Below are 27,020 nucleotides of genomic sequence, written 5' to 3' on the forward strand. Positions count from 1 at the left end.
CAGTTTTAGTGTAGGTGTTTTTCTGTTGTTTTTTGTAGTGTATTAACTATATTTTTGTACATTTTCTGTGATTTTGTATATATTGTGTTTTGTATATATTGTGTTTTGTATTTATATTGTTTTATATTATATAGTGTATAGTGGCAGTCGGGCCAGTAAAAATGAAAAAAAAAAGCGGTGTCATATGTGTATGTATATGTATATATATATATATATGTATATATATGTATATATATATATGTGTGTGTGTGTTTGATTGTGTATATGCATGTACACATGTTTGTGTATATTTTTTAATTTATTTTATTTTATTTTTTTTCCCTCCTTCAGGGAGCTGCTCCCCTCCGGTGTCTCTGCTCTCCTCGCCTCCGGCATCGCGGTTTCGCTTTTCGGCGGTGTTGTCCTTTTCTTCAGTTCTGGCTTGCTCTTTTTGGGTCCGGTTTCTGGGTTGCGCGTGGATCCTCTCTGGCCGTCCTCGGCTCCTTGCCGTGCTGGGCATGCTTTGCGGGCCTTGCGGCTGTGCGGGGGCAGTGCGTGGGACTGGGCTTTTTGGGCCCTCTCTCCGGCCGCGTCTCCGTGCTGCTTTTCCTTGCCCTTCTTTCACCGGTGGATCTCTGGCTGGGAGGCAGAGCGTAGTTTTTTCACAAGTTGTGCTGAGCAATTTATTTATATATTATTATTATTCTTTTTTTTTTTTTTTTTTTTCTTCCCCCCCGTGGTAAGGGTAATTTTTATGTTATAGCCAAGTTGTGCTACTTTTATGTTCCTTTTCATTTGGTTTGTTTTTATAGCCAAGTTGTGCTGAATTTTATGTTTATATATTTATTTATTTATTTATTTATTTTTTTTATAAGCCAAGTTGGGCTCTTTTTTTATTTTTTTATTTTAATGTTTTTTTTTAAAAGAAAATGAATGCGTGTTTGTGTGTGTTATTTTGGTATGGGGAAAAAGTAAAAGTGTATTTTAGTAAATTTGGGCTGGCCGGTTAGGCAGAATTTGTTTTTGCAATTTTATTTATGTTATGTTTTTTATAGCTGGTTAAGCTTGTTTTTGTTTAATGTTTTGTATCTGATTTGTTTTGCATTTTTATAATAAAAAGAGTTACAGCTCCCAGCAGATCTTTCTTACTTGTATATGTAAGGATTTGCTTTATCTGTATTACCGCATATACTCGAGTATAAGCCGACCCGAGTATAAGCCGAGACCCCTAATTTCAACCCAAAATCCCAGGAAAAGTTATTGACTCGAGTATATGCCTAGGGTGGGAAATACCTCATCCCCCCCTGTCATCATCCAGACCCGTCATTAACATCCTCATCATCATCCCCTTGTCATCATCCCACACATCCCCCCTTCATCATCCCCTTATCATCCCACACATCCCCCCTTCATCATCCCCTTATCATCCCACACATCCCCCCTTCATCATCCCCTTGTCATCATCCCACACATCCCCCCTTCATCATCCCCTTATCATCCCACACATCCCCCTTCATCATCCCCTTCATCATCCCCTTATCATCCCACACATCCCCCCTTCATCATCCCCTTATCATCCCGCACATCCCCCCTTCAATCCCCTTATCATCCCACACATCCCCCCTTCATCATCCCCTTGTAATCATCCCACACCCCCCCCTTCATCATCCCCTTGTCATCATCCCCACCTCCCTTCATCATCCCCACACCCCCCCTTCATCATCCTCTTCTCATCATTCGCCCTCAGTGGTCTTCAACCTGCGGACCTCCAGAGGTTTCAAAACTACAACTCCCAGCAAGCCCGGGCAGCCATCGGCTGTCCGGGCTTGCTGGGAGTTGTAGTTTTGAAACCTCCGGAGGTCCGCAGGTTGAAGACCACTGCGGCCTTCAACATCATCCAGCCCCCTCTCACCCCCTTTAGTTCTGAGTACTCACCTCCGCTCGGCGCTGGTCCGGTCCTGCAGGGCTGTCCGGAGAGGAGGTGGTCCGGTGGGATAGTGGTTCCGGGCTGCTATCTTCACCGGGGGCGCCTCTTCTCCGCGCTTCCGGCCCGTAATAGAGGCGTTGCCTTGACAACGACGCAGAAGTACGTTGGCAATGAACGCACCTCTGCGTCGTTGTCAAGGCAACGTGACTATTCTGAGGCCGGGCCCGAAGCGCTTTGAAGAGGCGCCCCCGGTGAAGATAGCAGCCCGGAACCACTATCCCACCGGACCACCTCCTCACCGGACAGCCCTGCAGGAACGGACCAGCGCCGAGCGGAGGTGAGTACTCAGAACTAAAGGGGGTGAGAGGGGGCTGGATGATGTTGAAGGCCGCAGTGGTCTTCAACCTGCGGACCTCCGGAGGTTTCAAAACTACAACTCCCAGCAAGCCCGGACAGCCGATGGCTGCCCGGGCTTGCTGGGAGTTGTAGTTTTGAAACCTCTGGAAGTCCGCAGGTTGAAGACCACTGCGGGTGGGGGAGTTCACTCGAGTATAAGCCGAGGGGGGTGTTTTCAGCACGAAAAATCGTGCTGAAAAACTCGGCTTATACTCGAGTATATACGGTAGTTTTCTACTTATTTTTCTTTAATCCTCACTTTTTCCTATTTTTGGATGACATTTTGGGGCCTTTAGAACCAATTACCAGGTTACCATAGAGTTCTGGTCTCAACATACAATGGTCGTCCCGGAACCGATTAATATTGTAACTTGAGGGATCACTGTATTTACTTAGTTCAAGAACATAAATATCCAACAATCCATAAATATTTTGCTCAGAACCGTTTTTAACCCCTTCACTTCATCACTGTCCGACACTCATCCCCTATTTTTTAAATACCCAGAGCGTTGTGCAACCGATAAAAATGATTTTATTGGGCGCTCAAAAGATCAGCCGACATACAAGTGTTCTCTCGTTCCTCAGCTTATCGCTGGCCTTTTTACACAGGCCAGTCATCGAGAAAAATAATTGTTCCTTCCCAGAAACTGAATCCTCTATTTCAGTGGTCTCTAAACTTTAGCCCTCCAAATGCTGCAAACTACAACTTTAAGCATGACCGGACAGCCACACGATGAAAGAAACACATGAGAAAAGTGCTGGGGAAAAAACACACACAAAAACATAGTAAGTTTCTATACAAATAAACATTATTCTTAGTGAAAAAAACACCACTGAAAAATAAATAAACAAAAGGACGGAGGTGAAAAAAAAATATACTGTTAAGTTAAATAAGTCTCATTCACACCATGGATTTCAGAGCAGAATTCCACTTGAAAAATACAGTGCAGCAGCCTCTCATTGGGTGAGATTTATTAAAACCTGTGCAGAATAAAAACTTTAGCCCTCCAAATGCTGCAAAGTACAACTCCATAAATACCAATCAGATCACTCCATTTATTTTTTAGCGTCCTTTTTTGAAAATTAATAAAGCAATCCTATTGGTTGCTCCGAGCAACTTCTCCACTTTTCCTTTGCACGGGTTTTGTTAATCTCCCCCAACTGTCCTCAATACATTTCTGCTGCAACTTTTATTCTATGGAATTTCCGCAGCGGAAAGAATGTACATGTTCATTCTTTCAGCGGAATGCGCTTAGAAATGAATTGATATGGAGACGGCGCATGTCCGATCGGTCCTAGCGCTCTAGATGGAAACTCTGCCCGGAATATCTCTGGACGGAGATTCTGTAGTGTGAATGAGCCCTAAAACCTAAAGGGGTACTTCACCAGAAAACATCTTATCCAAACAGTAGGGGATAAGATGTCTAATTGCTGTTGGGGACCCCAACGACCTCAGCTGTGGCACCCCAGTCATCGGATGCACAGAGCAAACTGGCGACTTCAGCCGTCATGCCCCCTCCATTCACGTCTATGGGAGGAGGCCTGACAGCTGCCGCTGCCGGCCCAGAGATCGCCAGGTCCCCAGCGGCGGGACCCCCATGATCAGACATCATAGATGTTTTCTGGCGGAGTACCCCTTTAAAGCGTCGCTGTCATTTGAATAAACTTTTAAAGTGTCGTCCAGACATGTCAAAAGTTGACACAGCACCAGGTCTCATTCCCGTGACCTGCTGCGATCTTGGGTTACAAGGCAATGAATTGCGCGTCTCACTCCACGGCTGTCCTCACACAGCTCCATATAGGGGGTCAGAACATGACGATGCAAACAGTATTTTCATTATTATTATAATTATTCTTTTTTATATTGTAATAGTAGTAAAAAACATAAAAACTCTATACATTTGGCACGGCTGTAATCATACAGACCCAGAAAATAAAGACAGCACATCATGTGTACTGTGCTGCCAATGTCATAAAAACTGTGTGTTTTTGTTTCTTTTTATAATTTCACCCTACAAATACATTTCTCGTACATTATGGTATGCAAAAAAAATTCAATAAGTAAATAAAAAATCCTTCATCCTGCTATTAATGGCTCTTGGAAGGCAATGAGGCAAAAAAAAAAAACAACACACACACAAACAAAACGCCATCACATAAAATAAAAATATTTGCAGCAGGAAAGAGTTAAACTTGTACATACGCGTTTACCTGACGCATGGAAAGTTCCACTATAGACCAGTGTGCCTCCAGCTGTTGCAAAACTACAACTCCCAGCATGCCCGGACAGCCTTTGGCTGTCCGGGCATGCTGGGAGTTGTAGTTTTGTAACAGCTGGAGGCCTTCTGGTTGGCAGGGCCGCTGCATTGCCGTGGAATGAGATTTGCCATAGAATGAGATGGTCCGCCTCCATCACATCGTATTGGCTCACTCTTGTCACGTGACATATTTAAACGTGACGCATCGATGCGCACAGCAGTGTCAATTTGGAGAGGATCTCCTCACCCTGTGATAGCTGAAGCTGCACGGAGGTCTCATGGCCTCTGTGGCCCGACAGAAGTTCACACATGTACGCAGCTCATACGGCTGCCTCATATACATTTACTGTTGATCCACAGCGCTATCAGGATCCCGATGCCGCTGTCATCAATGTGCGTCCCCGCGAGCGCCCCATGCCCGCAGCTCTACTCCCCGTCCTCCGCCCCCCGCAGCTCTACTCCCCGTCCCCCGCTGCTCTACTCCCCGTCCCGTTAACGCTCAGGGAGCGGGGAACAGAAAGTAGAGCATCGGGCGCAGGTTAAGTTATTCGCGTAGTGCTGCGCATGCGCAGTACTACTTTACCTGCGCCCGATGCTCTACTTTCTGTTCCCCGCTCCCTGAGCGTTAACGGGACGGGGAGTAGAGCAGCGGGGGACGGGGAGTACAGCTGCGGGCATGGGGCGCTCGCGGGGACGCACACTGATGACAGCGCCATCGGGCGTAGGAATCCCCATAGCGATGTGGATCGCTCCCTGAGCGTTCACAGGGGATGGAGAGTAGAGCTGCGTAGGACGGGGAGTAGAGCTGCGGGGGACGGGGAGTAGAGCTGCGGGGGACGGGGAGTAGAGCTGCGGGGGACGGGGAGTAGAGCTGCGGGGGACGGGGAGTAGAGCTGCGGGGGACGGGGAGTAGAGATGCGGGGGACGGGGAGTAGAGATGCGGGGGACGGGGAGTAGAGCTGCGGGGGACGGGGTGTAGAGCTGCGGGCGTGGGGATCCTGATGACAGCGCCATCGGGCATCGGGATCCCGATAGCGCTGTGGATCAACAGTAAATGTATATGAGGCAGCCGTATGAGCTGCGTACATGTGTGAACTTCTGTCGGGCCACAGAGGCCATGAGACCTCCGTGCAGCTTCAGCTATCACAGGGTGAGGAGATCCTCTCCCTGTGATAGCCAAATTGACACTGCTGTGCGCATCGATGCGTGACGTTTAAATATGTCACGTGACAAGAGAGAGCCAATAGGATGTGATGGAGGCGGACCATCTCATTCTATGGCAAATCTCATTCCACGGCAATGCACCGGACCCCAGCTGCACCCCCCTGCAGCAGCCCCCGCACAGAACCGCTGTAAAGCAGTCTCCTGCTCCCAGACTGACGGTCGGGCACTTCCTGAGCCAGAGGGGGCGGCTGCTGCCAGACACGTTTTGTCTTTACACCTGCGGCATGCGGGCCCTGTGATATCAGCGCAGGGGCTGCACTGTCTGCCTGGGATGAGGAGAGCAGAGAGGTCCGGCCCCGCCCCCCTCACTCTATTGGTGGAGCAGGAGCACATGACCTTCTCCACAGACTGACACCAGCTCACCGAGGAAGCCTTCCAATACCTACAGCTGGGTCCTGCCCATCAAAGGAAGTCACTTTCTAGGAGGAGGGGGGTCGTGTGTGCAGGTTGCAATTTGGGGATTATTGGGAGGTCTATAGGCATTATCTCATGCAACAGATGGAGGCACCCTGGTAATGAAACATTGAGATAATGTCTATTTATCGCCATCTCATTATTTCTTAACAAGGGTGCCCCCAGCTGTTCCAAAATTGCAAAACTACAACTCCCAGCATGCCCACACAGCCAAAGGTATGCTGGAAGTTGTAGTTTTGCAACAGCTGTAGGCACCCTATTTGAGAAACGAGTTGGGGGTAAATATACACTATCTCAATGTTTCTCAACAAGTATGCCTCCAGCTGTTACAAAACTACAACTCCCAGAATGCCCAGACAGCCAAAGCCATCTGTCTATCTCATATCTATCAACTATCTATCTATCTATCTAATATCTATCTATCTCATATCTATCTATCTCATATCTATCAACTATCTATCTATCTAATATATATCTCATATCTATCTCATATCTATCTATCTCATATCTATCTATCTATCTCATATTTATCTATCTATCTATCTCATATCTATCTATCTATCTCATATCTATCTATCTCATATCTATCTATCTATCTATCTATCTCATATCTATCTATCTCATATCTATCTATCTCATATCTATCTATCTCATATCTATCTATCTATCTATCTCATATCTATCTATCTATCTCATATCTATCTATCTCATATCTATCTATCTATCTATCTATCTCATATCTATCTATCTATCTCATATCTATCTATCTATCTATGTCATATCTATCTATGTCATATCTATCTATCTCATATCTATCTATCTCATATCTATCTATCTATCTCATATCTATCTATCTATCTATCTCATATCTATCTATCTATCTCATCTTCTATCTATCTCATATCTATCAACTATCTATCTATCTATCTCATATCTATCAACTATCTATCTATCTCATATCTATCTATCTATCTCATATCTATCTATCTCATATCTATCTATCTCATATCTATCTATCTCATATCTATCTCATATCTCATATCGTCCCGGATAGAACGCATTTCTCAGTCCAGATATGCATGCCTGTCTATGGGCAGAGTAAAACGGTGTACAGCTTAGGACTGTGTGGGGGCCGAGGAGCAGGGGGTTTAGCTCCTGGCATGGACTCTTTGTTTTGGGATATTTCTTGGGATGCTCAATTTATAGGACGGGGAGGAGGATATTAATGTAGAGGTCAGTGTATTAATTCTGTTATTTCATTCAGGCCCTGAGGCTGTAAGGAATTCAGGCTGAAGATCCAAAACATCTCTTTTCTGACTAGTGCTTCAAATCTGTTGGTAAGGTGTCCAGGCACTTGGTCAATTGGTATAATTGTTATGGGGTTGGTGCTTCCAGGATGATGTCGGCTGCCGTGGCGCGATAATCCATGCAGTTGGTAACCTTTCCTTATGTTGGCCCGGTGTTGGTTCAATCTGATATGTAGGGGTTGTGTTGTCCTACCTACTTATTGCTTTCCACATTCACATTGGATGAGATACACAATGTAGTTGGAATGACATGTGAGGTGTTTCTTTATGGGGAAGGATTGTCCAGTGTTGGTACTGGAGAAGTGTGATTCGTCATGACGGATGGTTTGGCAACATAGGCAGCTTGGTTTGTTTCACCGGAATGATCCTTTCTTCCCTTGATGTCCCTGTTCCTGTTTTAGGGTATGTCTTTTTAGTTTGCTTGGGGCAATCATTCCTTTCAGGGTGGGTGCTCGGCGGAATGTAATCCTGGGTTTGGTTGGGACGATTTCTTTCAGGTAGGGATCGGACTGTAAAATATGCCAATGTTTCTGTAGAATGTTTTTTATGGCTTGTTGGCCGGCAGAGTATGTTGTGATAAAATTGCAGTTGTAGGGGTTCTTTTTTGTGTCGCTCCTTTCTTTTTGCTTGGTCGGTAGGTCTGTTTTTTTATCCATGCGCTCCTCTTGGCTTAGTGCCTTGGTCCTGGAATAAGCATTTTGGATCAGTGTTTTCGGGTATCCTTTGGCCAGAAAGCGTTTTTCCAGGGTCTTAACCTGGGTCGCGAAGGTCGTGTCCTCGGGTACAATTTTTTCTGACCCTTTTGTATTGTCCGAAGGGTGTGTTTTCCCTCCATTTTTTGTAATGGCCACTGTGGAAACAGATGTAACTGTTTGAGTCCACAGTTTTGAAGAACGTGGATGTTATAATAGCTCCTTCTTTATGGGTGATCTCCAAATCCAAAAACTCCACTTTATCTGCGGAGAAATTTGGGGTGAGGGTTATCCCCCAGTCGTTGTTGTTAATCTCTACCACCAATTGATTTATTTTGTCCATCGGACCTTGCCATAGGATAAAGAGGTCGTCTATGTACCTCTTATATAGTCTGGCATATTTGGTGAACTGGTAATGAACGTATCTTCGAAGCGCCCCATGAATAGGTTGGCAAATGCAGGGGCTACTTTCGTGCCCATGGCGGTGCCACGTATTTGATGGAATGTTTGTCCATCATATTGGAAGAAATTATTTTTAAGGACTGTTTCCAGACAAGTTGTTAGAAATGTGACCTGTTCCGTGGGGACATCAGGGTCCTCTTCTAGGAAATATCTGGTACACTGGACTCCAAGGTCATGGCGTATATTGGTGTATAACGCCGTCACGTCCATTGTTACCAGGATCATGTCATCTACCCATGGTATGGGTTTCATTAGTGAAATAAGTTGATCGGAGTTCTTCAAATAACTATCGAGATTTTGGACATATTCCTGTAATATAAGATCCAGGTACTGTGACATGTTACAGGTACTACTGTCTATCCCGGAGATGATGGGTCTCCCAGGGGGGCATGTGGAGTTCTTGTGAATTTTGGGAAGGTGGTAATAATAGGGGACAGAGGGATTTTGTATGAACATGAACTTTTTCTCTTGTTTTGAAATTATTTTTTTGCTAAGACCGTCGTTGAGTAGGGACAGGATCTCCTTTTTTAATGTGGAATCTAGAGAGAGGGAGGAAGGCGCCTCATGTGCGGGATCAGTAGATCTTGCAGGTGGGGGTAGGGGACGGTAATTCCCAAGCCGCTTACCAAAGTTGGTTGTGCGCCCACACACAACAAGGTTAAGAGCAGAAGAGATATAGAAGAAGGTCCACTGCAGCCCTCCTGGGTAAGAGTAAAATCAAAACCGAATGACCAGGGAGTCAGGAGTTTGTCTGGCGCAGAGAGGAACCATCAGGCAGCCAAGTAAAATCAATGGATTTATTAATCCATTGATTTTATTAATCCATTGATTTTACTTGGCTGCCTGATGGTTCCTTTTTTAATGTGGGGAAAGGATCACCTTTGACTCTTCTATAGTAGTTTGTATCTTCCAGAATATGGCAGGCCTCCTGGTGGTAGTCTATATAGTCCTGGATAACCAGTCTCCCACCCTTGTCGGCTGGTCTGATGACGATATCCTTGTTTTCTTTTAGAGTTTTTAGGGCTTGTTTTTCTCCACATGTAAGGTGACCCTCTCGGGATTTCTGTGGGAATCGATCTGGCAGTTTCCTTAGATCTTCTGCTACCAATTCATGGAAGGTTTTCAGTCTAAACCCCTGACTTTCTACCGGATAGAATTTGGATTTGATATTTATATCAGGGTGTTTTCCAGTGGTTCCATGATCCTCGTCCTTCTTATAATTTTTTTTTTGGGTGTTGGGAAGTGTGAAATGACGCTGCAATGTCAGACGGCGGGTGAATTTATGAAGGTCTAAAAATACATCAAATTTGGCCGGATTGTTGTGAGGGCAGAAAGATAAGCCCTTCTGCAGAAGTGATGTTTCGTCGGAATTTAGGATATGGGTAGATAGATTGAATATTTTGATGGTAGAGTCCATGTCTTCGTTTTTATTTCTGTTTTCATTCATGTTTCCAATGGTGTCGTCTTGTTTCTTATTTCTTCTTGAATCTGCGACCCACTTACTTTCACTCAGCCTCGCTGACAGACGGCTGTCCGCGCATGCGCAGGGAGACTACAGCGGCTTCCAGGCACCTCCACAGCCCCCTGTACGCCGACCCTCCGACTTGCCAACTGCAGCGGAGGACGGTGACAGCCACCAGGGACCATATCAACATCATAGACACGTAGCAACAGCACGCACCTGTAATTGGAGGACACTAGTTGTCAGCATTTGACTACTCGATACCTGGTGAATCCACCTCCATAAAAACATCACAAAACTCAAAATCACCTAGTAAACATGTTCCTCTCTGTCATATACTTACAGAATAATGACTTAATGACCACTTATAATACGGTTTGTAACATCGCAAAGCACATGGTTCCTTTGTTTACCTTTTCTTTCTGTTCCTCCCTGACACGCACGCATGTCAGTGACGTCACCCGACCTGCCCACATACCGTTTTTTTTTGCGGGTTTTTTCGTATATAAAAAGCATCATGTTATCTGTCACTGTACCCATGACCTGAGAAAGAGGGGCAATCCCTCGAAACGCGTTGTCAGTTTTATATGAAGAAATAAAGACTGCATTCTTTATCAAATCTGAAGTCTTCACCTGATTGACCACTAAGACGGATCCTGCGAGCGCCAGAGGAATGTCAACCTTTGATCTGTGACCTCTGCTATGAGCACAGAACTTGCATCTATCTCATATCTATCTATCTATCTCATATCTATCTATCTATCTATCTCATATATATCTATATATCCATCTGTCTATCTTATATCTATCTCATATCTAACTATCTCATATCTATCTCGCTGCCAGCCCTTTATTCCAGGTCTTCCAGCTAACAACCCTCCCTGTGCCCCCTACCAGTGGGCGTTGCTAGGGTTGGTGTCACCCGGTGCGGTAGAAAATTGTGTCACCCCATACCTCCCCCCCCAGTAAGTTTTTAGCCTGTTGTGACAGACACCACTGTTGTAGCGCATTGTGAGAAATTCCAGTATAATAATCAGATATACCAGTTGCCACAGAATGGGAAAGTGTTAAAGAAGTTTTCACCATTTAAATATACAGCTCCCAGAATTACTTAAAGGGGTACTCCACTGGAAAACATTTACTTTTATATCAACTGGTGCCAGAAAGTTAAACAGATTTTTAAATTACTTCTATTTAAAATCTTAATCCTTACAGTACTTATAAGCTGTTGTATTCTCCACAGGAAGTTGTGTAATTCTTTCCAGCTTGTCCACAGTGCTCTGTCTGTCCATGTTAGGAACTGTCCAGAGCAGGATAGGTTTGCAATGGAGATTTGCTCCTACTATGGACAGTTCTTGACATGGACAGAGGTGTCGGCACAGAGCACTGTGGTCAGACAGAAAATAAATTTAAAAAAAAGAACTTCCTGTGAATCACTTATACAGCAGCTAATAAGTACTGGAAGGATTAAGATTTTTAAGTAGAAGTAATTTATAAATCGGTTTAACTTTGTAGCACCAGATGATTTAAAAAAATGTTTTCCAGTAGAGTAACCCTTTATGCAGTGGTTAGGTTATGCTGGAAGTTGTAGTTTCACTCACCATAACTGTAGAACTGACAAGTGACTACAGCTCTGATAGGACATAATGAGGAGAATGTACAATGATATCAGTGACTACAGGTGACGTCTTCTCTATAGTAAGGAGAATACACAATAATATCAGTGACTACAGGTGACATCTTCTCTATAGTGAGGAGAATACACAATGATATCAGTGACTACAGGTGACGTCTTCTCTATAGTGTGGAGAATACACAATGATATCAGTGACTACAGGTGACGTCTTCTCTATAGTGAGGAGAATACACAATGATATCAGTGATTACAGGTGACGTCTTCTCTATAGTGTGGAGAATACACAATGATATCAGTGACTACAGGTGACGTCTTCTCTATAGTGAGGAGAATACACAATGATATCAGTGATTACAGGTGACGTCTTCTCTATAGTCTTTCCTTATCTAATTCAGATGGTACATACCACTAGTGTTGCTCGCGAATATTCGCAATTCGAATATTATTCGCGAATATCGCATATTCGCGAATTTGCAAATTTCGCGAATATAGCGCTATATATTCGTAATTACGAATATTCGTTTTTTTTTTGTTTTTTTTTTCTTCACAGTACACATCACAGTGATCACCCCTCTCTGCTTCCAGGTTGTGTGGTGTAAAGAAGGCTGTAATACTACTGTGTGAGACTGACGTGCGGAAATTCGCATATGCGAAAACTTAGCATATGCTAATTTTCGCATATGCGAATTTCCACATGTTAATTTTCGCATACACGAACTTTCTCATGTGCGAAAATAAAACGAGGGTTAACGAATATGCGAATATTCGCGAATATATGACGAATGGTCCCCTATGGTCCCCCGCAGAGCTGTGATTGGCCAGATGGTTCCAGCCAATCACAGCTCTCTGTGAGAAATAGGAATATGTGTATATATACGGCCGTGCAGGGGACCATAGGAGAGCGGCCGCCACATCTATACATTATACAAGAGGATCGCAGCGGGTGTCAGGAGTGATACCTGCATTGATCTTTCCTTTACTACAAGTACTAATACTCCCAACATGGAGCACACTCTGCTCCATGCTGGGAACTGTAGTACCTGCATTAATAGACAGATCGCAGTGGGTGTCAGAAGTTACACTCGCTGCCATATGTCTATTAATGCAGGTACTACAGCTCCCAGCATGGAGCAGAGTGTGCTCCATGTTGGGAGTATTAGTACCTGCAGTAAGGGGCAGATCCCAGCGGATGTCACTTCTCCTGACACCCGCTGCGATCGTCCTTATGTGAATGTCGGGATGAGCTGTTCTCAGGGCTACAGAGCCCGGAGAACAGCTGACGCTGAGCCGTAGGTATACATCGTATATCTACTGCCCAGCAAGAACTGGCTGAGAATGAAAATACGGGGAACCCTATGCGTTTTTTTATTTTTATTTTTTTATTTAAATTTAAAAAAAAAACGCATAGGGTTCCCCGTATTTTCATTCTCAGCACAATACCAACCAAACAGCAACAGCCTGACGTTACCAGGGTGGGTGAGGACCATTGTTACTGGCCCTCCCCAGCCTAAATAACGCCAGCCTGTTACCGCCTAGGTCCAGGAGCGCCATTTTTGACGCTCCGGGCCTGTTGGTACCGGCTCTTCCCGGCACCCCTGTGGCGGTGGGTACCGGGGTAATAATTGGGTGTTAGCGCTAGCTGTTTTTGGGGCTAGCACTAAGCCCTGGCCTAGTAATGGATTCCGTCAATAAGACAGCTTCCGCTACTAACCCTGAAAAAAAACAAAAAAACACAACACATTGGAAAAATTATTTTATTTAAAAAAACACTCCCCCACAGCCCTCGTTAACCATTTTATTAAAGGGAAAAAAAACAATCCGATGTAATCCATCGAATCCGCAGTAATCCTCTGCATACACGGATCTGAAACGAGAAGAAAAAAAAACACAAAAAATTGGTTATGACATTTTTGGCACTGTCCGCTGGGGAGAGCACCCATGAAGCAATGTCTACCCAAACAGGGAGCCACCAATTGGTGCAAAACTACAACTCCCAGCATGCCCAGACAGCCTTTGGCTGTCTGGGCATGCTGGGAGTTGTAGTTTAGCAACAGCTGGAGTCTCCCTGTCTGGGTAGACACTGCCAGAAGGGTCTGTTCACATTATACAAAACGTACAATGTGAACAGAGCTTCAGATAAACTAGCCTTGTTCCCTTCTGTAGCTCCGCCCCCTAATGACGTCATCACTAGGGGGCAGAGCTACACGAACCCGGCCCGGGACTCGAGGGAAGTAAGCTGGACTTCGTCTTCTGTATACACTGTATACAGCTATCTATAGATAGCTGTATACAGTGTATACCGCACAAAGGGTTAACCTACACTGTCCAGCAGTGTAAGTTAACTCTTCCCTTGCTGGGCTTGCGCATAGCGCACAGCTCAGCAAGGGGTTAAGTGAGCCAGCAATGTGTATACTGTATACACATTGCAAGCTCACTGTAAGTTCTTGCTGGGCAGTAGATATACGATGTATACCTACGGCTCAGCGTCAGCTGTTCTCCCGGCTCTGTAGCCCTGAGAACAGCTGATCCCGACATTGACATCAGGAGGATCGCAGCGGGTGTCAGGAGGAGTGACATCCGCTGGGGTCTGTCCCTTACTGCAGGTACTAATACTCCCAACATGGAGCACACTCTTCTCCATGCTGGGAGCTGTAGTACCTGCATTAATAGACATATGGCAGCGAGTGTAACTTCTGACACCCGCTGCGATCTGTCTATTAATGCAGGTACTACAGCTCCCAGCATGGAGCAGAGTGTACTCCATGTTGGGAGTGGTAGTACTTGTAGTAAAGGAAAGATCACTGCAGGTATCACTCCTGACACCCGCTGCGATCCTCCAGTATAATGTATGAATGCGGCGGCTGCTCTTCTATGGTCCCCTGCACGGCCGTATATATACACATATTCCTATTTCTCTCAGAGAGCTGTGATTGGCTGGAACCATCTGGCCAATCACAGCTCTGCGGGAAATATGAATATGTGTACATATACGTGAGTGCAGGGGACCATAGAAGAGCAGCTGCCGCATCTATACATTATACAAGATGATCGCAAGGGACCCCTGCAATCTGTCAATTAGTACAGGTAACTACTACTCCCATCATGGAAGAGTGTGTTCCATGCTGGGAGTAGTAGTACTACCTAAAAAATGTTTAAAAAAAAGTGAAAAACACGCACACACTACATTTTCATTATTGTCGGCTCCATTTTTAGTGCTTTACCCGCTCACATAAATTGATCCCTGTTTAAAAATGAATAAACATTTCATAATAAAAAAGATACATTTCGTTAGATACAATTTTTTTCATCACCACTGTATCTTTTTTATTATAATTTTTTTATGATACCCTGCAAAATTTTAATAAAAAAGGTATCTCCATTATTTATTAGGATCGCTAAAGTCCAAAAAAAGACTAAAAAGATTTACCGAATGTACCCGAATACCGAATGTATCCGAAAAAAACAACACGAATACCCGAATACCGAATGTATCCGAAAAATCTAAACCGAAAATATTGCCGAACCGAAATTTTTTTCCAAAACGAAAAAACGAAACGAAATTAAACGAAAATTTTTCTAGTGCACAAGTCTAGCGACAGACACACACACAAACACAGAGACACACACACTCACAGACAGAGAGACACACACACACACACACACTCACAGACAGAGAGACACACACAGGGGCGGACATATCGCCTGTGCAGCCGGTTCAGCTGCACAGGGGCCCAGCGTGAGAGGGGGCCGCTGCCCTCTCCAGGTCCGGCCCCAGAGGCGAGCATTAGACCACCGCATACTCCCCGACCACAGCAAGTTTGACAGCACCCAGATGGACGCTGCGTTCAACCACCCCTGCAGCCAGTGGCGTCTCTAGGGGGGGCACGGGGGGGGCACGGCCCCCCCTACATCATGATTGCCCCCCCTTTTGCCCCCCCCCCCTAGCAGCAGTATGTCACTAGCAGCTCTCATGGCCATCAGGGGGGTACAGCTAGTTCACCAGTAAGGGGCCCGAGCCCCCGCTGCACCCCCGCCCCCCGGAGCCATCTACTCCGCATCCTTTTTTTAAATAAATCTTCAGCCTGCAGCCCTGTCACCACGCAGGGGCTGCGCTATGCAGACTGGGAAGAGCAGACAGGAAGCTCCTCCCCCTCTCTCACTCCCCTGTATACTGGACCTTGTGGAGCAGGCCCGCTGTGTGTATACAGGCCCGGACACCACCAGTATGGAAGACTTACCTGCCCAGTGCCCACTGCTCATGCTGCCCTTTTAAAGTAAGTAACTTGCTTGGGGGAGAGGGGGAAAGTTGTAGGAGACAGTGGGAGATAGTTCAGTGTTTCCCAACCAGAGGGCCTCCAGCTGTTGCAAAACTACAACTCCCAGCATTCCTTTGGCTTTATGAGCATACTGGGAGTTGTAGTTTTGCAACAGCTGGAGGCCCCCAGGTTGGGAAACTCTGATCTATCTATCTATCAATCATCTATCTATCTATCTCTCATCTATCTATTATCTATCTATCTATCTATCTATCTATTTATCTATCTCATATCTATCTATCTCATATCTATCTCCTATCTATCTCATATCTATCTATCTATATCATATCTATCTATCTCATATCTATATATCTATCCATCTATCTATGTATCTATCTTTCTATTTATCTATCTATCTCTCATATCTATCTCAGATAGATGAGAGATAGATGAAAGATAGACAGATATGAGAGATAGATGATAGATAGATAGATAGATAGAAAGATAGATAAATAGATGACAGATAGATGATAGATATGATATAGATAGATAGGATATAGAAAGATAGATAGATAGATAGATAAAGAACAATACGATGCAGCACGCCACAAGTTTGCAGAAAATGGTGGTTTATTCCATCATGTGCATAGTCTATGCACATGATGGAATAAACCACCATTTTCTGCAAACTTGTGGCGTGCTGCATCATATTGTTCTTTGTCCCGACTGAGGAACCAGTGGACCCAGGTTCCAAGTATGCGGGCACCCCGACTTCTATCTAATTTCTGGATTTTGGTTGTGCCGTTTTTATTTGTTTTAGATAGATAGTATCTATCTATCTATCATCTATTTATCTATCTTTCTATCTATATATCCATCTATTTATGTATCTATCTATCTCTCATATCTATTTATCTTTCATCTATCTATCTCTCATCTATCTGAAATAGATATGAGATAGATAGATAAATAGAAAAATAGATACATAAATAGATAGATGGATATAGATAGATGGATGAATAGATAGATAGATAGGAGATAGATGGATAGATAAATAGATAGATAGATGATTGATAGATAGAACAGTGTTTCCCAACCAGGGGGCCTCCAGCTGTTGCAAAACTACAACTCCCAGTATGCTCATAAAGCCAAAGACATGCTGGGAGTTGTCGTTTTGGAATAGCTAGAAGCCCCCTGGCTGGGATACACTGATCTATCTATCTATCTCATATCTATCTATCTCTCATATCTATTATCTATCTATCAATCACATGTCTATCATCTATCTATCTATCTCATATCTATCTATCTATCTATCATCTATCTCATATCTATTATCTATCTATCTATCTCATATCTATTATCTATCTCATATCTATCTATCATCTATCTATCTCATATCTATTATCTATCTATCTATCTATCTATCTATCATCTATCTATCTATCTATCTATCTATCTATCACATGTCTATCATCTATCTATCTATCTCATATCTATCTATCATCTATCTATCTTGTATCTATTATCTATCTATCTATCTATCTATCTATCTATATATCATCTATCTCATATCTATTATCTATCTATCTCATATCTATTATCTATCTCATATCTATCTATCATCTATCTATCTCATATCTATTATCTATCTATCTATCTATCATCTATCTATCTATCTATCTATCTATCTATCTATCTATCTATCTATCACATGTCTATCATCTATCTATCTATCTCATATCTATCTATCATCTATCTATCTTATATCTATTATCTATCTATCTATCTATCTATCTATATATCATCTATCTCATATCTATTATCTATCTATCTCATATCTATTATCTATCTCATATCTATCTATCATCTATCTCATATCTATTATCTATCTATCTATCTATCTATCTATCTATCATCTATCTATCTATCTATCTATCTATCTATCTATCTATTCTATCTATCTATCTATCTATCTATCACATGTCTATCATCTATCTATCTATCTATCTCATATCTATCTATCATCTATCTATCTTATATTTATTATCTATCTATCTATCTATCTATATATCATCTATCTATCTATCTACAAAACTAAAGATCCAGCGGCACTCCCAGATAAGGTGCAAAAACAAAGTGTTTTATTCCCCCATGTATGTGTGACGTTTCGATAGCATCCCGCCATCTTTATCATACGTACAGTTGTACATTCTGCAGTCTCTGTGACATCACTGTGCTTCATAATAAACTGTGACATCACTGTGCTTCATAATAAACTGTGACATCATTGTGCTTCATAATAAACTGACATCACTGTGCTTCATGCTGTAATTTGATGTCACTGTGTATAACAACCCTGTAGTGACATCACAGTTTATTATTCTTGAATGCTGACTTCACTGTGTATATTTTCCCGGTACAATGACATCACTGTATAGTTACCCTCTACTGTGACAACACTGCGTTTATTAACCTTGTAGTGGCAAAACTGTTTATTGTCCCTGTACAGAGACATTACTGTTTATATTAACTCTGAACTGTGATGTCATTGTGCATATTTACCCTGTATTGTCACTCGCAGTGCAAGGTAAATATGTACAGTGACATTAGGGTATACAGGCTTAATATATACAGTGATGTCACAGTGCAGTGTAAGTATCAACAGTGATGTTGCAGTATAGAGATAACACACAGTGATGTTATAGTTTAGAGATAATATAGACAGTGATGTCACAGTACAGGGATAATATACACAGTGATGTCACAGTACAGGGATAATATACACAGTGATGTCACAGTACAGGGATAATACACAGTGATGTCACAGTACAGGGATAATACACAGTGATGTGACAGTACAGGGATAATACACAGTGATGTCACAGTACAGGGATAATACACAGTGATGTCACAATACAGAGATAATACACAGTGATGTCACAGTACAGGGATAATACACACAGTGATGTCACAGTACAGGGATAATACACACAGTGATGTCACAGTACAGGGATAATACACACAGTGATGTCACAGTACATGTATAATACACAGTGATGTCACAGTACAGGGATAATACACACAGTGATGTCACAGTACAGGGATAATACACACAGTGATGTCACAGTACAGAGATAATACACACAGTGATGTCACAGTACAGAGATAATACACACAGTGATTTCACAGTACAGGGATAATACACAGTGATGTCACAGTACAGAGATAATACACACAGTGATTTCACAGTACAGGGATAATACACAGTGATGTCACAGTACAGAGATAATACACACAGTGATGTCACAGTACAGGGAGGGATAATATACACAGTGATGTGATAGTACAGGGATAACACAATGACGTCACAGTACAGAGATAATACACAGTGATGTCACAGTACAGGGATAATACACAGTGACATTACAGTACAGGGATAATACACACAGTGATGTCACAGTACAGAGATAATACACACAGTGATGTCACAGTGCAGGAATAATACACAGTGACGTCACAGTACAGGAATAATACACAGTGATGTCACAGTACAGGGATAATACACAGTGATGTCACAGTACAGGGATAATATACACAGTGATGTCATAGTACAGGGATAATATACACACAGTGATGTCACAGTACAGGGAGGGATAATATACACAGTGATGTCATAGTACAGGGATAATACACAGTGACGTCACAGTACAGAGATAATACACAGTGATGTCACAGTACAGGGATAATACACAGTGATGTCACAGTACAGGGATAATACACAGTGATGTCACAGTACAGAGATAATACACACAGTGATGTCACAGTGCAGGAATAATACACAGTGATGTCACAGTACAGGAATAATACACAGTGATGTCACAGTACAGGGATACTATACACAGTGATGTCACAGTATAGGAATAATATACACACAGTGATGTCACAGTACAGGGATAATATACAAACAGTGATGTCACAGTACAGGGATAATACACAGTGATGTCACAGTACAGGGATAATACACAGTGATGTCACAGTACAGGGATAATACACAGTGATGTCACAGTACAGGGATAATACACAGTGATGTCACAGTACAGAGATAATACACAGTGATGTCACAGTACAGAGATAATACACAGTGATGTCACAGTACAGGGATAATACACACAGTGATGTCACAGTACAGGGACAATACACAGTGATGTCACAGTACAGTGATAATACACAGTGATGTCACAGTACAGGGATAATACACAGTGATGTCACAGTACAGAGATAATACACAGTGATGTCACAGTACAGGGATAATACACACAGTGATGTCACAGTACAGGGATAAAACACAGTGATGTCACAGTACAGGGACAATACACAGTGATGTCACAGTACAGAGATAATACACAAAGTGATGGCACAGTACAGAGATAATACACAGTGACGTCACAGTACAGGGATAATACACAGTGATGGCACAGTACAGAGATAATACACAGTGATGTCACAGTACAGGGATAATACACAGTGATGTCACAGTATAACCATCTCACAGCTGGACCACCATGTAATTTCAGCAGAAAATAAAGCAGGGCCTCATGTTCAAGTTTCGCCGAAGGCCTCACAAAGTCTAGAGCCGCCTCTGGTTGGCCCTACCATGGGACCCGGTGGGACCATAAGTCCCAAGTGGCACTTTTCAGGGGTGGCATTTTGCTGCCCCCCTTTTTTTGTGCCTAGTAGGTTCATGGTAGGGTTGGCGCCGCCGCTGCTCACTGTTCTAAAGCAGCTGCGGGGTATAATAGCACAGCGGGCACTTTAGACAGTGAGTCTGCCTCCGGCCGACCGGGGTCTGACGAGGGACGTCGCACAAGTGACGTACTTCTGCAGACCTGCTCAGGAGAACGTCAGTGACGTCACTCGTCAGGCCGCCGCCGGAGAGGAGAAGCGCTGTGCAGGGCAGTTAAGTGTGTCTGTGTGTGTGTCTGTGTCTCTGTGTGTTTGCGTGGGGGCTATGGCTACCTAATGTGGGGAAACTATGTTACCTAATGTGTGGAATCTGTGCTACCTAATGTGGGGAATCTGTGCTACCCAATGTGGGGAAACTATGGTACCTAATGTGGGGAATCTGTGCTACCTAATGTGGGGAATCTGTGCTACCTAATGTGGGGAAACTGCTACCTAATGTGGGGAAACTATGTTACCTAATGTGGGGAATCTTTGCTACCTAATGTGGGGAAACTATGCTACCTAATGTGGGGAAACTATGCTACCTAATGTGGGAAAACTATGCTACCTAATGTGGGGAAACTATGCTACTTAATGTGGGGAAACTATGTTACCCAATGTGGGGAATCTGTGCTACCTAATGTGGGGAAACTATGCTACCTAATGTGGGGAATCTATGCTACCTAATGTGGGGAATCTATGCTACCTAATGTGGGGAAACTATGCTACCTAATGTGGGGAAACTATGCTACCTAATGTGGGGAAACTATGCTACCTAATGTGGGGAAACTATGCTACCTAATGTGGGGAAACTATGTTACCCAATGTGGGGAATCTGTGCTACCTAATGTGGGGAAACTATGCTACCTAATGTGGGGAATCTATGCTACCTAATGTGGGGAATCTATGCTACCTAACGTGGGAAAGCTATGCTACCTAATGTGGGGGGCTTGAATGAGCTGCGGCATATGGGAGCCCTTAATAAATAATTAGATACTTATACAGGGGGGGTTCTTCCCGAGCAAGTGACATATGGGGGTCCACCTGAGTAGGTGACACATGGAGGGGGGGTCCTGAACAATTGATGTTTTTTTTTGGGGGGGGGGGGGCAGGCACATTCTTTGCACAAGGGCCCTCTGCTGTCTGTGTCCGCCCCTGGACACACACACACACAGAAAGTCACACACAGACAGTCACACACAGTCACACACACACAGAGTCACCCACAGTCACACACACACACATAGAGTCACACAGAGTCACACACACACAGAGTCACACACACACAGACAGAGACACACAAACAGAGATAGAGTGAGACAGACACACACTCACTCACCCAACCAGCGCAGCGCTCCTTCTCTCGGGGCGCTCTGCGAGTGACGTCACGTCCTCCTGCACGGCCCTGCAGAGGCACGTCGGGCCGGCGCAACAGAAGGCATGGGGGCGCAGGCCGGTTCACTGTGCAGGTGACGGGGGGGGGGATGGTCCTACTAGTAGGGAGACAGCGCAAGTGAGGACGGGGGGGGGGGGTGCTAGTACAGAGACAGCGCAAGTGAGGACGGGGGGGGGGGGGGGAGTGCTGCTAGTTCGGAGACAGCGCAACTGAGGACCGGGGGCGTACCTAGTGTCACCCCATCAGGATGGTGTCACCCGGTGCGGGCTGCACCCCCCGCACACCGGTCGCAACGCCACTGCCCCCTACTCACTTAGATGCCAGGATGGGCTGAGGGCCCTTTACAATCAGCACAGGGGCTGCTACTATTTACCCAGGGCATTACTTACCTGGTGGAGCTACCTATTGGAGGCGTGACCTACCTGGAGGAACTACCCACTGATGGTACTTCCTATTAGGACATAACCTACCTGGGGGCACTACCTACTGATGGCACTTCCTACTTGGACATTACCTACCTGGGGGGGGGGCACTATTTCCTGGGAGTATTATTTACTCAGGGGCATTACCTACCGGGAGGAATAACTTACTACCTACTGGGGGCATTGTCTATTACATACCTGCAGGGGGCATTAAGTACAACTTATCTAGCTGAATGACCTACTGCCTACCTACTGGGACATAACCTATCTGGGAGCATTACTGAGGGAATTACCTACAAGGAGCAATATCAACCTACTGGTGGGGTTCTACTTTAACCCCTTAAGTACACATAACGTACTGGAACGTCATGTGTCCGTTATAGAACGTCATGTGTCCGTTATAGATCGAGGCGTGGCCCGGCCTCTAACAACGGCCGGGACCCGTGGCTACGCCCTGCATCCCGAGTCCTTAAGGACCGAGGGCGTATCCATACGCCCGTGGGAATTCCGGCCCCCACCGCTAGCCGGTTGGGGACCGGAGCCGGATGCCTGCTGAAATCGTTCAGCAGGCATCCCGGCATATCGCCCAGGGGGGTCATTATGCCCCCCCATGTCGGCGATTGCCGCAGATCGCTGGACAATTCAGTCCAGCGATCTGCGGCGATTCCGGGTCAATCGGGTCTCCAGCCAGAGCCTGCAGGGGTGAGGTGGCACTGGTGCCACCTCACGATCGCCCTGATTCGTCGGCCGGATTACCGGCCGACCAATCAGGGCGCCTGCTGCGGGTGTCACTCCCGCACCCGCTCCTCCCCTCTGGAGGACGTGAGCGGGTGCGGGACGTGCACCCCGGGTGCTGGGGACCCCGATCACCGGCGTTAATGTTGGGATCGGGGCCCCAGGAGCAGCGGCGGCGGCGGGACTGACCTGCAGTGTCTGGATCGTTGGAGGTGAGTGACAGCCTCCTGCTGTTGCTTAGCAACAGCTCCCAGCATGCAAAAAGGGCATGCTGGGAGCTGTAGTTATGCAACAGCAGGAGGCAGACCACCACAACTCCCAGCATTCCCTTATGGGCATGCTGGGACTTATGGTTTTGCAACAGCTGGAGGCACATTCTTTCTATGGAAAAGTGTACCTTCAGCTGTTGTATAACTACAACTCCCAGCTTGCACAAACAGCTAAAGTGCATGCTGGGAGTTGTAGTGGTGCATCTGCTGGTTGCATAACTACAACTCCCAGCATGCCCGTTGGCTGTCGGTGACTGCTGAGAGTTGTAGTTTTGCAACAGCTGAAGGCACACTGGTTGTGAAACTCAGAGTTTTTTTTTACCTAACTCAGTGTTTCACGACCGGTGTGCCTCCAGATGTTGCAAACTACAACTCTCAGCAGTCACCGTACACCATGCACCGTACATGCTGGGAGTTGTAGTTTTGCAACAGCTGGAGGCACACTGGTTGTGAAACACTGAGTTAGGTCACAAACTCAGTGATACATAACCAGTGTGCCTACAGTTGTTGCAAAACTGCAACTCTCAGCAGTCACCGACAGCCAACGGGCATGCTGGGAGTTGTAGTTATGCAACAGCTGGATGTCCCCCCCAATGTGAACGTACAGGGTACACTCACATGGGCGGAGGATTACAGTAAGTATCTGGCTGCAAATTTGAGCTGCCGCAAACTTTCTGCTGCAGCTCAAATTGCCAGCGAGAAACTACTGTGAACCCCCGCCCGTGCGACTGTACCCTAAAAACACTACACTAACACAAAAAATAAAATAAAAAGTAAAAAACACTACATATACATATACCCCTACACAGCCCCCCTCCCCTCCCCAATAAAAATGAAAAACGTTTGGTACGCCACTGTTTCCAGAACGGAGCCTCCCGCTGTTGCAAAACAACTCCCAGTATTGTCGGACATCCGTTGACTGTCCAGGCATGCTGGGAGTTTTGCAACAGCTGGAGGCCCCCTGTTTGGGAATCACTGGCGTAGAATACCCCTATGTCCACCCCTATGCAAGTCCCTAATTTAGGCCTCAAATGCGCATGGCGCTCTCACTTTGGAGCCCTGTCGTATTTCAAGGCAACAGTTTAGGGTCACATATGGGGTATCGCCGTACTCGGGAGAAATTGTGTTACAAATTTTGGGGGTATTTTCTGCTTTTACACTTTTTAAAAATGAAAAATTTTTGGGAAAACAAGCATTTTAGGTAAAAAAAAAAATTATTTTTTACATATGCAAAAGTCGTGAAACACCTGTGGGGTATAAAGGTTCACTTAACCCCTTGTTACGTTCCCCGAGGGGTCTAGTTTCCAAAATGGTATGCCATGTGGGGGTTTTTCTGCTGTCCTGGCACCATAGGGGCTTCCTAAATGCGGCATGCCCCCAGAGCAAAATTTGCTTTCAAAAAGCCAAATGTGACTCCTTCTCTTCCGAGACCTGTAGTGCGCCAGCAGAGCACTTTTCACCCCCATATGGGGTGTTTTCTGAATCGGGAGAAATTGGGCTTCAAATTTTTAGGGGTATTTTCTGCTATTACCCTTTTTAAAAATAAAACATTTTTGGGGAAACAAGCATTTTAGGTAAAATTATTATTATTTTTTTTTACATTTGCAAAAGTCGTGAAACACCTGTGGGGTATTAAGGTTCACTTTATCCCATGTTACATTCCCCGAGGGGTCTAGTTTCCAAAATGGTATGCCATGTGGGTTTTTTTTTGCTGTTCTGGCACCATAAGGGCTTCCTAAAGGTAACATGCCCCCCAAAAACCATTTCAGAAAAACGTACTCTCCAAAATCCCCTTGTCGCTCCTTCCCTTCTGAGCCCTCTACTGGGCCCGCCGAACACTTTACATAGACATATGAGGTATGTGCTTACTCGAGAGAAATTGGGCTACAAATACAAGTAAACATTTTGTCCTTTTACCCCTTGTAAAAATTCAAAAATTGGGTCTACAAGAACATGTAAGTGTAAAAAATGAAGATTGTGAATTTTCTCCTTCACTTTGCTGCTATTCGTGTGAACCACCTTAAGGGTTAAAACGCTGACTGAATTGCATTTTGAATACTTTGGGGGGGTCTAGTTTTTATAATGGGGTCATTTATGGGGTATTTCTAATATGAAGACCCTTCAAATCCACTTCAAACCTGAACTGGTCCCTGAAAAATACTGAGTTTGAAAATTTTGTGAAAAATCGGAAAATTGCTGCTGACCGTTGAAGCCCTCTGGTGTCTTCCAAAAGTAAAAACACGTCAATTTTATGATGCAAACATAAAGTAGACATATTGTATATGTGAACCAAAAAAAATTTATTCGTAATATCCATTTTCCTTACAAGCAGAGAGCTTCAAGGTTAGAAAAATGCAAAATTTTTAAAATTTTTCATCAAATTTACGGATTTTTCACCAAGAAAGGATGCAAGTATCGACAAAAATTTACCACTAAGTTAAAGTAGAATATGTCACGAAAAAACAATCTCGGAATCAGAATGATAACTAAAAGCATCCCAGAGTTATTAATGTTTAAAGTGACAGTGGTCAGATGTGCAAAAAACGCTCCGGTCCTTAAGGCCAAAATGGGCTCCGTCCTGAAGGGGTTAAAAGTTTGAATCACCCCCCTATTCCCATCAAAAAAAAAACACAGTGTAAATAAAAATAAACATATATGGTATCGCCACGTGCGGAAATGTCCGAATTATAAAAATATATTGTTAATTAAACCGCACGGTCAATGGTGTACGCGCAAAAAAATTCCAAAGTCCAAAATAGTGCATTTTTGGTCACTTTTTATATCATGAAAAAATGAATAAAAAGCGATCAATAAGGCCTATCAATGCAAAAATGGTACCGATAAAAACTTCAGATCACGGCGCAAAAAAATGAGCCCTCATACCGCCCCATACGCGGAAAAATAAAATAGTTATAGGGGTCAGAAAATGACAATTTTAAACATGTCGGGTTTGCAATAGTAAATGAGGGCCAATGTGTAAATAAAGAGAGGTGTATAACTACTATATAGCCTGATCCCAAAGAATACAACTGTCATCAATATTTAAGGGGTACGGACTATTTACCAAGCGAATAACCTGCAAGTCCCATTCTTGTGCTTTTATACTTAACCCTTTAATTTATTTATTTATCCAGGATATCACGCTCTCTTCTTTACCACACACTGCCACCTGGCATCAGGGACAGTTACACATCTATGCATACATAGAGGTAAGTACAACGTTGTGTAAGTGCATTACATTGTAGATCTACTTGTAGGTATACCCGGGCACTACAGCTCATTATACACGTATTCATTTTATTTTATCTAGACCATCGACACATTGAGGATTATTACCACTATCTGCAGATTACATCAACATTCAACAATAAAAGTATCTCTATTGTTTAACCCTTTCAGCGCTGGGATATGTTTATTTAAATATATATATTTTTATACACACACTCTACTGTAGAGACCC

The 27,020-nt window shown here is 44.2% G+C and overlaps 1 protein-coding gene and 1 long non-coding RNA gene across 20 annotated transcripts in view; both read left to right on the forward strand.

Annotated features, from left to right (window-relative positions):
* The window catches only part of LOC130340261 (golgin subfamily A member 6-like protein 22), a 548,567-nt gene that overhangs the window by 278,949 nt on the left and 242,598 nt on the right, over positions 1–27,020 (forward strand). The gene's annotated exons all lie outside the window — the stretch shown is intronic.
* Positions 15,726–26,934, forward strand: LOC130340266 (uncharacterized). Its single transcript, XR_008880426.1, has 3 exons — positions 15,726–16,031; positions 26,695–26,769; positions 26,871–26,934. It is a non-coding gene; the product is annotated as an uncharacterized LOC130340266 (long non-coding RNA).

This window comes from Hyla sarda, unplaced genomic scaffold, assembly GCF_029499605.1.
Source record: "Hyla sarda isolate aHylSar1 unplaced genomic scaffold, aHylSar1.hap1 scaffold_58, whole genome shotgun sequence".
Classification (NCBI taxonomy): domain Eukaryota; kingdom Metazoa; phylum Chordata; class Amphibia; order Anura; family Hylidae; genus Hyla; species Hyla sarda.